Here is a 6,876-nt window from a genome sequence, read left to right as displayed (position 1 = left end):
ATTAAATAGTTTTCCTTTCTTACTGATTACCATTTCAAAGGATAGTTTACTCTTAGAACAACACATTAAGAAATAAAACTGCATTTTGCTTTCAAATATGGACTTTCACACTATTAATAAAGAACATGTGGATATGAAATAAATTAGTAAAATAGAAATTAATAGAAAAATACAGGTAACGAGGACTCAAGACATATCCAGAGAATGTGATATGACGTGACTGTAGTAAGAAGGACGCACTTCAAAGAAGACATACCAGTAAGAAAGTAATTCTCAGGAACTGGGTAAATTTGACGATATTGACTAGATTTTAGAAAGGAAGTGACACAAGTTAGAATGCATAAAGAAAAACCTTAGTGTCACATGTCTGAATGATTATTAACAAATAAGCCATAATTAGGTGTCATATACCCATTTATCTGCAAGAAAATGAGGTAATTAAAATTCAATCAACATTTTATAGCAAAGCATAAGTAGAGACATTAACATTTCAGCCGTCATATCCATGCTTGCTTATATGAAAAGAACCAAGAAATAGTAATATTTCAGCAAATTGTGGAACGCAGAAGGAAGTCCCTAAAATTGAGGACATTTTGCAGGCTTCGATATAATCTCAATGTTCACCTAAACGGGGATAGAAAAGTACAGGCAAAAAGAAGAAAATGCCTTCCGATATTAAGTTACACAATTTGTAAAATATTTAGTAATGAGCATGGAGAACTGTGCATGAGAGTGGTGAGGTAATAACCATTAAAGGTAGATTGCCAAAACAGATCATCTTTAAGAAGCTGCATATTGAAATCACCATCCAGAAATGAGCATAAACATGACTGCAAAGTATGTCAAAATTTATGTGTGCCCCGTATATTTTAATTGTTCCGAATTAACTCTGACCGCCATACAAGTATAAAGTGAGTGATGAATAATGGATTACATTGGAAAGGAAGACTGTTGGAGTGATTTTTCTTCAGTGTTAACGAATCTGTATATGAGAATTCCTAACAGAACATTGAAGCATGAAAAATTTTATGATGTCACAATGGGAAAGAATTTTAAAGTGCTCACAGATTGCCTGCCACAGAAATGAGAAATTTAACTAAGTAAGGATTTGCAAGAAAGGACATAGAAATTTGAAACTTATCACGCTACACTCCAATATTTAGGAAAAATATATAGATAACAAATGAAATTAAAAAATAAATACATAGTATAAAATAAATGTTCACGTATGTGACCCATAAATACGCATCAATGTATACATTAGATAAAAGGGAAAACTTCATCGTTTTTTTTTACGAAGCAAGAAAATAAACTAATCACACATGTTTATAAATACTACAACAAAATCACAAAAATTTGGAAAAACTATGAGACAATTCAAATTTAGAACTCACGCTCCACATCTATGTCAATACAGATACATGCTCCAAATTATTTCCAAATCCAATATAATCACAAAATTACCCCGGAATTTTGAAAAGGAAATAAGGAAGAATTTTGGGAAAAACTGTTGAAGTTGTTTGGGCTGGCTCTTCTGAACTGTGTACCTGGTAGGTAAACAAGACAAAAGAGAACTCAAACATTTTCTGGTATCACAATGACAACTTGTTAAATTTGAGAGCAAGGAGGGTAAATTGCCAAAGAGAAATATTGAATCAAACCTAAATGACAAAAATCATCCTGCAGATAGCAATCATACTAGTTGGAAATATTGTATTGGAATTTCCAAGTTGTAAATAAGGAAAACTCTAAAAAAACCATGAAACATGGAAAAAAGTAAGGTAAAGGTGAAAATACATCAAATATATCAGTGAAACTTAGCCAAATGAAACTGAGTAAAATCTAAAAACTTTAAGGGGTATTCTTACATCACAAGGAGAAAGACACCCAAGGGAGCCAATTACCACAATGAGCCCAGACTAGGATATTAATCATTAATTCAAATCATTAAGGTATGCATACTCATATCTGGATGTAAAATATACTGTGATAGAAAAGACTAAAACTCATTTGGAAGGATCATGTTTAGGGTGACACATAGTTAAGACAAACTGCTGTTCAAGAAATAACGTTTGATTTAACAAAACAAGGAAGAACACCAGAAGACACTATGCATACATGCCGGCAAATACCAGAATGATTATAAATGAAAGATGCCAATCGCTCTGTAATCTATTGACCTGTATCTACTAAATGAACATACATTCCATAACTACCAAGAAAATGGAAACAATCTTACCTAGAATTTAAAGAATTACAAACCCTTCCTATTCAACATTGTCCTTAGGATGATGAACAGGAAAATGCAGAATTTTGTTGAAGTTGCCCACCACAATGAAAGCTGCATGGATGGACACATATTTCCCTAACCAGATTAGCCTAGAAAAGATAAGAAAATCTTCCACATATTAGAGATTTGACCTAGGAGATATTTATATAGAAATAGGTGTGTAGATATATACAATAATTGAATATATGTGCATATAGATATACAAAATATAATGAAATACATAGAGAGAAATATTTTTTATAATGAAAGGGATATTGTGAATGCAGAAGTAAACAATGTCTAATTTGGAAAGAATAATATAATGTCTTGTATACATGAATAACTTCTAAAAATAGAATTACCATGGAAATGAAAAATTAAGAAATAATTCAGAAACATGTAAATGGAATAGCTACCTCACTACATCACAGAAAATGTGACATACAAGGAAGACGTGATATCAAACTTAATCAGCAAAAAGTGGGTGGGAGGGTGAGTCAAGGGCACCTACATAGGAAGTATAAGGTCCTGAGTTTAACTGCAAGTATGATGAAAATAGTTCTCTTCTTCTTTTAATATTAACATCATTCGTGTTGTGAAATGTTTTTTGACATGGGGTTTCCTTGTAGTTTCATAATTACCTTTGTATAAACTTGAGAAGTACTGGCCATATTGGCATAGAAAACTGTGGCCACTTGATTGTCTCTGCCTTTGTTATGACTGAAGTGTCCTCGAAATTCTGTTTTCCAAGTGATGTGTATAACCACTGCATTCAACAGCCACTTGAAAATACGCCTGTAATTTTGTGTATCCACATTTAGTACAGTTAACATATAGTAGTAACCCGATATTTGATATGTGCACTAGGTATTTTTTCATTTTTAAGGTTCCCACAGCATTTTTAATTGATGCTGGACTCCAGAAAATAGAAACTGCCAGTTTCTTACCTTTACATATAATCTAGTGGTTCACTTCCAAAAGCGCAACTTATGTGACAACTCTGCAAAATGAGTTAAGTTGCCAGTTTCATAAAAGTCCTCATTTGCCTTCCTAAGAATTGACAAGCTAAAAACAAGCTGTTACCCATCATTTTTAGAAACGGACAAATCTGAATATAGTAGTCTGTTCAAATGAACTGAAATGAACAGATATCGGTTTGTAGTGTATTTACGTGGGTTTTTTCGATTTCAAAAAAGCCTCTCTTCCAAATAGAGTTACTAATAAATAACCATTAGATAATAAGACATCTCCATGTCTTATTACTACCAGAAAAATGTAAAGGTTTGCCTTTAATCTGCCAGGAATAAACAGGTCAATTGTTGGTAACAAGACTCATAGATACTCTCATAATATCAAATGTTCGAGTATTATATAAACTTCCAAGCAGAAGTAAAATGAAGGATTTAGTTCAATTTGTAGGCAAAAAGAAATTTTTATTAAATAGTTTTCCTTTCTTACTGATTACCATTTCAAAGGATAGTTTACTCTTAGAACAACACATTAAGAAATAAAACTGCATTTTGCTTTCAAATATGGACTTTCACACTATTAATAAAGAACATGTGGATATGAAATAAATTAGTAAAATAGAAATTAATAGAAAAATACAGGTAACGAGGACTCAAGACATATCCAGAGAATGTGATATGACGTGACTGTAGTAAGAAGGACGCACTTCAAAGAAGACATACCAGTAAGAAAGTAATTCTCAGGAACTGGGTAAATTTGACGATATTGACTAGATTTTAGAAAGGAAGTGACACAAGTTAGAATGCATAAAGAAAAACCTCAGTGTCACATGTCTGAATGATTATTAACAAATAAGCCATAATTAGGTGTCATATACCCATTTATCTGCAAGAAAATGAGGTAATTAAAATTCAATCAACATTTTATAGCAAAGCATAAGTAGAGACATTAACATTTCAGCCGTCATATCCATGCTTGCTTATATGAAAAGAACCAAGAAATAGTAATATTTCAGCAAATTGTGGAACGCAGAAGGAAGTCCCTAAAATTGAGGACATTTTGCAGGCTTCGATATAATCTCAATGTTCACCTAAACGGGGATAGAAAAGTACAGGCAAAAAGAAGAAAATGCCTTCCGATATTAAGTTACACAATTTGTAAAATATTTAGTAATGAGCATGGAAAACTGTGCACGAGAGTGGTGAGGTAATAACCATTAAAGGTAGATTGCCAAAACAGATCATCTTTAAGAAGCTGCATATTGAAATCACCATCCAGAAATGAGCATAAACATGACTGCAAAGTATGTCAAAATTTATGTGTGCCCCGTATATTTTAATTGTTCCGAATTAACTCTGACCGCCATACAAGTATAAAGTGAGTGATGAATAATGGATTGCATTGGAAAGGAAGACTGTTGGAGTGCTTTTTCTTCGGTGTTAACGAATCTGTATATGAGAATTCCTAACAGAACATTGAAGCATGAAAAATTTTATGATGTCACAATGGGAAAGAATTTTAAAGTGCTCACAGATTGCCTGCAACAGAAATGAGAAATTTAACTAAGTAAGGATTTTCAAGAAAGGACATAGAAATTTGAAACTTATCACGCTACACTCCAATATTTAGGAAAAATATATAGATAACAAAAATGAAATTAAAAAATAAATACATAGTATAAAATAAATGTTCACGTATGTGACCCATAAATACGCATCAATGTATACATTAGATAAAAGGGAAAACTTCATCGTCTTTTTTTATGAAGCAAGAAAATAAACTAATCACACATGTTTATAAATACTACAACAAAATCACAAAAATTTGGAAAAAATATGAGACAATACAAATTTAGAACTCACGCTCCACATCTATGTCAATACAGATACATGCTCCAAATTATTTCCAAATCCAGGATAATCACAAAATTACCCCGGAATTTTGAAAAGGAAATAAGGAAGAATTTTGGGAAAAACTGTTGAAGTTGTTTGGGCTGGCTCTTCTGAACTGTGTACCTGGTAGTTAAACAAGACAAAAGAGAACTCAAATATTTTCTGGTATCACAATGACAACTTTTTAAACTTGAGAACAAGGAGGGTAAATTGCCAAAGAGAAATATTGAATCGAACCTAAATGACAAAAATAATCCTGCAGATAGCAATCATACTAGTTGGAAATATTGTATTGGTATTTCCAAGTTGTAAATAAGGAAAACTCTAAAAAAACCATGAAACATGGAAAAAAGTAAGGTAAAGGTGAAAATACGTCAAATATATCAGTGAAACTTAGCCAAATGAAACTGAGTAAAATGTAAAAACTTTAAGGGGTATTCTTACATCACAAGGAGAAAGACATCCAAGGGAGCCAATTACCACAATGAGCCCAGACTAGGATATTAATCATTAATACAAAACATTAAGGTATGCATACTCATATCTGGATGTAAAATATACTGTGATAGAAAAGACTAAAACTCATTTGGAAGGATCATGTTTAGGGTGACACATAGTTAAGACAAACTGCTGTTCAAGAAATAACGTTTGATTTAACAAAACAAGGAAGAACACCAGAAGACACTATACAGATATGCCGGCAAATACCAGAATGATTATAAATGAAAGATGCCAATCCCTCTGTAATCTATTGACCTATATCTACTAAATGAACATACATTCCATAACTACCAAGAAAATGGAAACAATCTTACCTAGAATTTAAAGAATTACAAACCCTTCCTATTCAACATTGTCCTTAGGATGATGAACAGGAAAATGCAGAATTTTGTTGAAGTTGCCCACCCCAATGAAAGCTGCATGGATGGACACATATTTCCCTGACCAGATTAGCCTAGAAAAGATAAGAAAATCTTCCACATATTAGAGATTTGACCTAGGAGATATTTATATAGAAATAGGTATGTAGATATATACAATAATTGAATATATGTGCATATAGATATACAAAATATAATGAAATACATAGAGAGAAATATTTTTTATAATGAAAAGGATATTGTGAACGCAGAAGTAAACAATGACTAATTTGGAAAGAATAATATAATGTCTTGTATACATGAATAACTTCTAAAAATAGAATTACCATGGAAATGAAAAATTAAGGAAATAATTCAGAAACATGTAAATGGAATAGCTACCTCACTACATCACAGAAAATGTGACATACAAGGAAGACGTGATATCAAACTTAATCAGCAAAAAGTGGCTGGGAGGGTTAGTCAAGGGCACCTACATAGGAAGTATAAGGTCCTGAGTTTAACTGCAAGTATGATGAAAATAGTTCTCTTCTTCTTTAATATTAACATCATTCGTGTTGTGAAATGTTTTTTGACATGGGGTTTCCTTGTAGTTTCATAATTACCTTTGTATAAACTTTAGAAGTACTGGCCATATTGGCATAGAAAACTGTGGCCACTTGATTGTCTCTGCCTTTGTTATGACTGAAGTGTCCTCGAAATTCTGTTTTCCAAGTGATGTGTATAACCACTGCATTCAACAGCCACTTGAAAATACTCCTGTAATTTTGCGTATCCACATTTAGTACAGTTAACATATAGTAGTAACCCGATATTTGATATGTGCACTAGGTATTTTTTCATTTTTAAGGTTCCCACAGCATTT

The sequence above is a fragment of the Castor canadensis genome, chromosome 13, assembly GCF_047511655.1.
Source record: "Castor canadensis chromosome 13, mCasCan1.hap1v2, whole genome shotgun sequence".
Taxonomy (NCBI): domain Eukaryota; kingdom Metazoa; phylum Chordata; class Mammalia; order Rodentia; family Castoridae; genus Castor; species Castor canadensis.
This window is presented reverse-complemented; position numbering follows the sequence as displayed.